Source organism: Schistocerca cancellata, chromosome 5 (genome assembly GCF_023864275.1).
Source record: "Schistocerca cancellata isolate TAMUIC-IGC-003103 chromosome 5, iqSchCanc2.1, whole genome shotgun sequence".
In the NCBI taxonomy this organism is placed as follows: domain Eukaryota; kingdom Metazoa; phylum Arthropoda; class Insecta; order Orthoptera; family Acrididae; genus Schistocerca; species Schistocerca cancellata.
The window spans coordinates 796,861,933-796,870,886 of NC_064630.1; the positions used below are offsets into that span (position 1 = coordinate 796,861,933).

General features: G+C 42.2%; 1 non-coding gene across 1 annotated transcript; it reads left to right on the forward strand.

Moving 5' to 3' along the window:
- Window positions 1-2,352: 2,352 nt before the first annotated feature.
- Trnat-ugu (transfer RNA threonine (anticodon UGU)) lies at window positions 2,353-2,427 on the forward strand. Its single transcript has one exon. It is a non-coding gene; the product is annotated as a tRNA-Thr (tRNA).
- Window positions 2,428-8,954: the final 6,527 nt, after the last annotated feature.

Genomic DNA, 8,954 nt, shown 5'->3' on the forward strand with positions numbered 1-8,954 from the left:
AATAAATACTTTTTTCAATACATTAAAATATAAAGTATGTGATTAGACTACAATATTTCGAAAAGGTGGTCTTGAAGTCCTCACCTCCCCCACCCCCCCCCCCTCCTCCTCATGGTACAGGTAATGTGTTAAACTTACGAAATATAAAATTGTAAATGGAAATCATCAAATTAAAATAAAATGAATACTGAAGTGTACGGCAAAGACTCTTGCCATAAAGGTGGACTGCAAACTGTTATTGGAAAAATAATAATGTGTTGCATATGTGGAGGCAAGACTCACACAGAACTTCAAACACAGTGTACATAAAAGTCCTGATATGAGTGGGATATACAACATCTACACGTTTAATATAAATAGCAACAATCACAAATTTCCTTATAATCCATGCTCATACACATTACTCTTGAAGGCCGCGTTAGCACACATCAAGTATTTGAATGATGATTCCTGAAAGTCTGTGCTCTCCTTGGTGTTCTCATTGTTATACAGGATGAATCACCATAAAACTTACGCCGCAAATATTGCTCAAATGGAAAGTGCTATTGATGAGCAGTTTTTACAGACTGTACTGGTAGTCAGGGGCTCATACTGTTAGCAAATAAACAAATTGTTGCACGTAGGAAGTGTGTTTTTTGGGAAAATATACACATTTAAATGGAAGAATGCCTATTAACACTAACAGTATAAAGGTAGGCTAAATTGGATTGTCAGTGGCGTTTGTTGCAGAATTCTAGTGCTAGCCGTTTACAAAATATTATATTTTTAAGAGTTTCCACGCTGACGCTTGTTCTACCATTCAACCTGTGTAGTTGCCAGGTAGTATGTTGTTATGTTTACTTGTAGGTCAAGAGTGGACAATCGGATTTACTAAAGGAGAAGAAGGTGACATGTCCCTGGTGTATGGATAGTGTAGGAAGAATGCAGTTAGTTCTTTAACGGTGTGTGTGTGTGTGTGCATGGCAAGATATCCCAGTAGGCGTCAACCATCCACGCAATTATTTATCAAGCTCTTCAACCAGTTAAAAGAAACACCTAGAAAACAATACAAAAGGAAACACATGATGGAAGAGGATTGGGAAATAAAGGTCCTTGCTGTTGTTGCAATTGATCCCGTGTAATCGCAAAATGCAGTGGTACGATTCAGGGGAGTATTCTATGCATTTTCCATCGACGTAGGTTCCATCCCTACCACAGCTCTCGCCATCAAGAGCTGCGTGGAAACAATTATGAGGATCATGTTATCTTCTTGGGCATTAAGACAGGATTCTCAAGATTTGATGAAGGCACATTTACCATTGACGACCAGGTAAACCGCCGAAACATGCACTATTGGTTTGTTGATAATCTCCATTGGTTTCGTCAAGTGAAACGTCAGCGTCGTGAAGAGTAAAAGTGTGGTGCAGGATTGTGAACCATAAGATAATAGGCCCTTTTTCATAGATGGAACACTGAATGCACACAGGTATCCCAGCCTCCTAACGGACCATCTTTCAATGATGCTAGACAACGTTCCTCTGCGGAGTAGGAGGAATTGTGGTACGAACATGATGTACGATTCATAGTACACGAAGTACTATAGCATGGTTTCATGACTTGTTTCCATGTCATTGTACTGGCGAAGAGGAGCTGCCCCTAGCCAACCAATTCCCCAGATTTGACGCCTGTAGACTTTTTTCCTGTGGGGGACGCTGCAAGACGCTGTCTACAAGGATACACCAGCTACACCCTATGATATGCAAAGACGTATTATTACAGCCTGCTTGGACATCTCCACTGAAATGCTTGCACTTGTGAAACAGTTCTTCCATACGAGACATGAAGCGCGTATTGTCGCTGTCAGTGGTCATTTTGACCATAACCTGTGATGGTCATTTGGCAGAAACCAAATAACTAACGTATGCTATATATGACGGTAGTATCTGTTCCCGAAAGAACAGTTACCGTGGATGACCATGCAGCTTTGCTAGAAATGAAATGATAATTAAATGGACACCCTAGCTGCAAACAGGCGTTGATGTACAGCTGTTTGCAGCTAGGGTGTCCATTTAATTATCATTTCATTTCTAGCAAAGCTGCATGGTCATCAACGGTAACAGTTCTTTCGGGAACAGATAATACCGTCATATACAGTTAAAATATGGCTTCCCGGACATTGACCTTCTTGTGCGAACGCACTTGCTATGCCCGAACTCGTACGGGACTTGGTAGATTAATCTGCCACGAGTAATGAGTATGATGGGCAAACATCTACTAGGCGCACTACGAATGTAGTGGTGTGGACATGTTGGGAATGTGGCTCTCACGGGGAGCGTGCAAGGGATAAGTCCCTGCAGACTCAGTATCCTCTGTGCCCACGGTGGCTCAGATGGATAGAGCGCCTGCCTTGTAAGCAGGAGATCCCGGGTTCGAGTCCCGGTCGGGGCACACATTTTCAACATGTCCCCAATGAAGTACATCAGCGCCTGTTTGCAGCTAGGGTGTCCATTTAATTATCATATCACTAACGTATGCACTTGTGTTGTTCTGTAGTGTGTGCTGTCTCAAGTATTGTATGAGTGTCGCTGTGTGAACTTTTCAAAATACGATATCTTCTAAACAATTCGCGCTACAATCCTACAACAAATACCACTGACTTCTAATTTACTTTACCTGTAGGTATTGTTACATTTAAAAATATTTATGTCTGCATAAAAAATACACCTTGTAAGTATTAACACAATCTGTTGATTTCCATTTCCGCAATATTTGCAGTGTATGTTCACCCTGTATATTTGAAGCGTTCTTAGATAGTAGCAAAACATTCTGTCTCTCAATTTATTAATATAATAATTGTTTGAACATTTAACACAATAAATGTATCAAAACAATTCTGACGCAATGTTGACCATTCATATGCATACCACTATGCTGGGGATTCTCATTCATTACTCACCATATGGAGAAAGACACAACGATTATTACCACTCGCATTTAGATTGTATGTTACAGAGGACAAAATCTTTTTAATAGGAAAGCCGTGCTGTGTTAGCAGTCTAACAAGTGGTTCGATGATGGTGATAATGGGAACACAAAGTTCGGGAACAGCTTCTGTATATCAGATGCCATGTAGCTGAGCCACAGATCTTGAGGTGCGTATGCTGGCTGTGTTTCCTCATCCTGTATTGCAAGTCAGTGTTACTCTTTGGTGGTGCAGGAGACTCGAACGGCCAATCCGACAACTCAGGAGGATCACTGAGGACTCCTGCTATATTAGCAGTGCAGACAATGGAAAATACGAACATCTGACCATCCTCGTCCAACGCCTTTGCTGATACCTGATCCTCCATCAGGATACGCTGCACTGGTGGGAAATAACCCTTAGCAATAACACAAATAATATTATTAAATAAATGATCATTTATGGAGAAAGGAAAATCGTAAGCATTTGCAAAGAACGCGTAGGATATTAAGAGGCGCAGTAGATGCACTAATACTTACTTTTGCATGTGCCAGACTTCCTTTTCCTATAATTCCGGCCACAGGCGGTTACTGATCATTGCTGGTGTTTTATGACGACGATCCTTTCAATAAAGCGTCCGGACATCGAATGACTACAATTACCCAATTGGAACGGTAATAAGATTGGGTAGTCTAGAGAAAGAAGTAAATGGTGAGTGATGAGGGGGAGGGGTGGGTGGCCGTGGGGGGGGGGGGGGGGGGTGATTTTCTAGGCGGAAAAAGTTCTGTGGAATGGTGACCTTGGAGGAGAGACCTTACCTCGCTTGACATGTGACACCTATGAGGCTACATCCTGATCTCGAATGTACCACAGGCAAATGCATCAGAAGCGTGGGCGGGGTATCTGACCACACTGTGACCTTCAAATAAGATTGTTATCTGGCACAGAACCCACTTTTATATACTGCTCACCTATATAGTTAAGTATAGATCGTTATCTGTAGGTATGAATGTATCAGTAATATCGCACAAACCTTTAACGATATATTGGAGACAACACGAATCGAGTACCGTAAAAAAGCCATACAAATGTAGGGAGGCCACAACAAAGAGCACAAATATTGTAACAGATTGTTTATCGTAAAGAAGAAACGTCTGATCAATCGAGTAACTATTACAGTTGCCTTCGAAACAGAAGACAATGTACTTTGTTTCTCTTACAAAGCAGAGGTTAGAAATATTTCCCGAAATAATCAAAATGTGACAACAAGTAAGGCTATAAAGAAATGCAATTCAATATGTGTACGTGGAGATGGGGCCACAGCGGTATTTCCGTTTCGAGACTGGTCACAGCCAACGGTTAGAAATGCAAAATTCTCTTGACGCCGGGCATTGTTGTTATGTTAGGCATTAAACGGATATCGTAAAAGAAAATTATCCAAGAAAACGTTCTCGAGAAATTTACGTATTTTCACGACATAGTGCCTTCAGAGGCTCTCTGTCAACATACTACCCTGCCAGTTTCTGTCGTTTTAACAGCAACAAATAACAAATATTTAAACAAGTGTGGTCACAACTAAACAGGGGCGTCTGTTGGGCATTTGCGGAAACGTGTAACTTCCTAACACCACAGGTTGGGCCTTGGAGCAGCAGGCACTGCGGGGCAGCAGCCGCGTGCGGCAGACAGCAGACCAAACTTCCGAAAACTGACGGCCGATTAGATCTGCCATTTCCGAGGCGCAACTCTCTGTGTTCCACGAGTCCAGTAATCTCTGTCGGGGCACGGAGAGGGCTCTTCCAAAACACAGCTTGCGTACGTCAGTTGGCGGCCACAACCATCTGCAATTCCGGCTGTAGCGTGCCGTGCAGCAGATCCATCGCTAATGCGCTGACGTAAGCGACGAGCGTGCAGCCACAGGTAACAAGTGGCACAGTCCAAGTATTATTTGTGGAGAGAAGATCGGTCGCGTTCTATACTGCGCAATAGAAATGAAGAATCAGTGATCCGAATCGCGATATTTGTCATTCATTACGACGTAGAAGTTTTAAACAGGGCTCTACGGTGAAAACACAGAATTGCTGAGTGTCGGGATCTTCCCCTCCAGTCACTGGGGATGAAGTCCCTCTATATGGTGAACGTGTCACCGTATGGTGTAGCTTCACGGCTACGTACATCACTGGCTCATTCCTTTTTGAACAGGTTAACGTTCAAGAACCAAAGATGTGCTAGTGTGACTGGACAGGGTTACTGCGATATGCTTCGTCAGCATGTCATACCCGCCCTACAGGAGAGACACTCGTTGAACTTAACAGTTTTCATGCAAGATGGGCCCCTCCGCACATCGCTCGTGAAGTTCACCTGCTTCTCCTAAACACATTTGGAAAGTTCTAATTATCAGCCGATCGTTCCCAAGTGCTTGGTCGGCACGGTCACTTCATCTAATTCCCCGTGATTTCTGGTTATGGGGCTAACTGAAGGACAGGATTCACCAGGGAACACTCACACATGTGATGATCTGAAGCGCAGCATATCAAGAGGAGACAGCCAGCATACCTATGCACATGTTTCGTTCTGCTGTTCTGAATGCAATCCTCCGCTTTCAGACTCTTCTGGACAAAGATAGGCGCCATATTGAGCCCCTTTTGTAGCAGTAGTGGTACTAGTATGTAATGGTTTGATGTACCTTAGCAGCACATTAAAAGTGTTTCAGTTGAATTGATTTCGCATTTTGTCTCTTCCCCATGTCATCGACATTAATGACACCAAATTTGTTAATCTCACAGTAATTCGTTTCCGTGTTGTAACGTGTTAAATAGGGAAAGTATAATTATAACTACCCGGTATATCCCGAACTGCAAATGGTATGGGAGCTGCACGTCGAAAATTCTGTTATTATCACTAGCTTCCCAAGCAACATTCCTATGAACTGTGGAAAGTTTCTGATTAATCCACACACACATCTTAGTTATTTGTGAAGTGGTTCTGTCAGTTAATGACACACATCTCGTTTGAGCAGATGGTAGTATGGACACGTTAAGAGCAAGACAAAGTTGTTCGGAAAACGAAATGATTGCTACCAGTACGTAGTGTTGTTATGGATAGTATCTATAGAGGAAAGGAGAAACGTCCAGAGACTTGAAATTTGCTTTCAAATTATTTTGATTGTAATGATGGGAGAAATCGGCCTGTGATTTACCTGTAATGCAGTTTACACGGTTGCAACTTTAGGACGAAATTAGATAGACTTTTGAGCTACCGTTTAGTCACTGAGATACGAAATTGGACCAGATTCATGATTGTAATTACAACTTCGAAACAGATCCACGTCAGCATGTTTATCGTGAATGGACAAAATGACATACACACATCAAAATAAGTTTTGCATCACTTCGCATCCGAGAGTTCCGGAACCTGTACAGAAAATTGGTATAGAGATCAACATAAACATCATTTCCGCCTGTTTTATTGCTCACGAGAACCACACATTGCATGTTCTAGCACTATACAGCGAGACCTTCTGAGCTGGTGGTCCTGATTGCTGTACACACCGGTACCTCTAATACCCAGTAGCACTTCCTCTTGCATCGATGCATACCTGTATTCGTCGTGGCATAGTATCCACAAGTTGATCAAGGCACTGTTGGTCCAGATTGTCCCACTCCTGAATAGCTATTCGGCGTAGATCCCTCAGAGTGGTTGTTGCCTATTGCGCACAGTTGGAGTCGTAACACGACGTCCTGTGGTTGTACGAAAAGCGTTACTCAACATGGTGGCACTGCAGTCAGAATTTCACCGAGCCATAAACCGTAGGTAGCAGTCATCCACTGCAATAGTAGCCCCAGGGCGGCCTGAGCGAGGCATATTATCGACAGTTCCTGACTCTCTGTATCTCCTCCACGCCCGAACAACATCGCTTTGGTTCACTCCGAGACGCCTGGACACTTCCCTTGCTGAGAGCCCTTCCTGACCCAAAGTAACAATGTGGACGCGATCGAACCGCGTTATTGAATGTCTAGACATGGTTGAACTACAGACTACACGAGTTGTGTACCCCCTTCCTGGTGGAATGAGTGGAACTGATCTGCTGTCGGACCCCCTCCGTCTAATAGGCGCTGCTCATGCATGGCTGGTTACATCTCTGGGCGGGTTTAGTGACATCTCTGAACAGACAAAAGGACTGTGTCTGTGATATAATATCCACAGTCAACATCTGTTTTCGGGAGTTCTGGGAACTGGGGTGATGAAAATGTTTTTTTTTATGTGTGCATGTGAGGTAAATTTCAAGAGAGCCCAAAGACAGCCGTAAAAACGTACTAGTATTTACAATGTATATAAATAATGTAGTCGGTAAAGTCGGTAGCTTCGTGAAGCTGTTCTCCTACGGTGGTGTTGCCTACACTCCTTAGTCCTTTGTGGCATATTTGCTGCATTCTCAGTGAATAAACTAATCTCGATGTGCTTATTCCGGTATATAGTTTACACGAGGTGTTTACAGTGCACTGCTTGCTTCTGTTTCTGTATGTTCCCAGTAGCTGGTAAGAGCTGCCTGGCAGCATCAGAATGTCTTCAAGAAATGTTTTAGAACATACTGTAACACTGTGCTACTGCAAATGATTCATTCGTTTTCAAGTTCCTATATTTTCAGAGCACTGCATATGCAAATACGACGAGTACATACACGGAGATCACAATGATTGCACTGTGCGTACTAGTTGGCTCTGACACAATGCGGACAAAGCAAGGAAAGAGATTTTCTGTGTTGGAAGCCTGTGACAGGTGCCTCTTACCTTGATGTGCTGCAGTGTTACACAGGTGACTGCTGATTCAGAGGATTTTTTATTTTTATTTTTTTTTATTTATTTATTGTTCCGTGGGACCAATTAAGGAGAAGTCTCCATGGTAATGGAACGAGTCAATACATGAAATTATAACACGATATTAGAAACAGATAAAATGAAATGTAAAAAAAAACATATTCAGGAGACAAGTCGTAAGTTTAAATGAAGACAATCAACAATGTAACACTGGAATTTGCTTAATTTTTTAGCTCTTCCAGGAGCTCCTCGACAGAATAGAAGGAGTGAGCCATGAGGAAACTCTTCAGTTTAGATTTAAAAGAGTTTGGGCTCCTGTAAGGTTTTTGAGTTCTTGTGGTAGCTTATTGAAAATGGATGCAGCAGAATACTGCACTCCTTTCTGCACAAGAGTCAAGGAAGTGCATTCTACATGCAGATTTGATTTCTGCCTAGTATTAACTGAGTGAAAGCTGCTAACTCTTGGGAATAGGCTAATATTGTTAACAACAAACGACATTAAAGAAAATATAGACTGTGAGGGCAATGTCAGAATTCCCAGATTTTTGAATAGGGGTCGACAAGAGGTACTCGAACTTACACCACATATAGCTCGAACAGCCCGTTTTTGAGCCAAAAATACCCTTTTTGAATCAGAAGAATTACCCCAAAAAATAATACCATATGACATAAGCGTATGAAAATATGCGAAGTAGACTACTTTTCGTGTTGAAGTGTCACTTATTTCAGATACTGTTCTAATAGTAAATAAAGCAGCATTTAGCTTCTGAACAAGATCCTGGACATGGGCTTTCCACAACAGCTTACTATCTATCCGAACGCCTAGGAATTTGAACTGTTCCGTCTCGCTTATAATATGCCCATTCCGTCTGATCAAAATATCGGTTCTTGTTGAATTGTGAGTTAGAAACTGTAAAAACTGAATCTTACTGTGATTTAGCATCAAATTATTTTCCAAAAGCCACGAACTTATCTCATGAACTACATTATTTGTTACTGTTTCAATATTACACACAAGATCCTTCACTATCAAGCTGGTGTCATCAGCAAACAGAAATATTTTTGAATAACCTGTAATACTAGAAGGCATATCATTTATATAAATAAGAAACAGCAGTGGCCACAGCACCGACCCTTGGGGAACGCCCCACTTAACAGTGCCCCATTGGGCTTCCAAAATGATGACTCATCCTCTAACT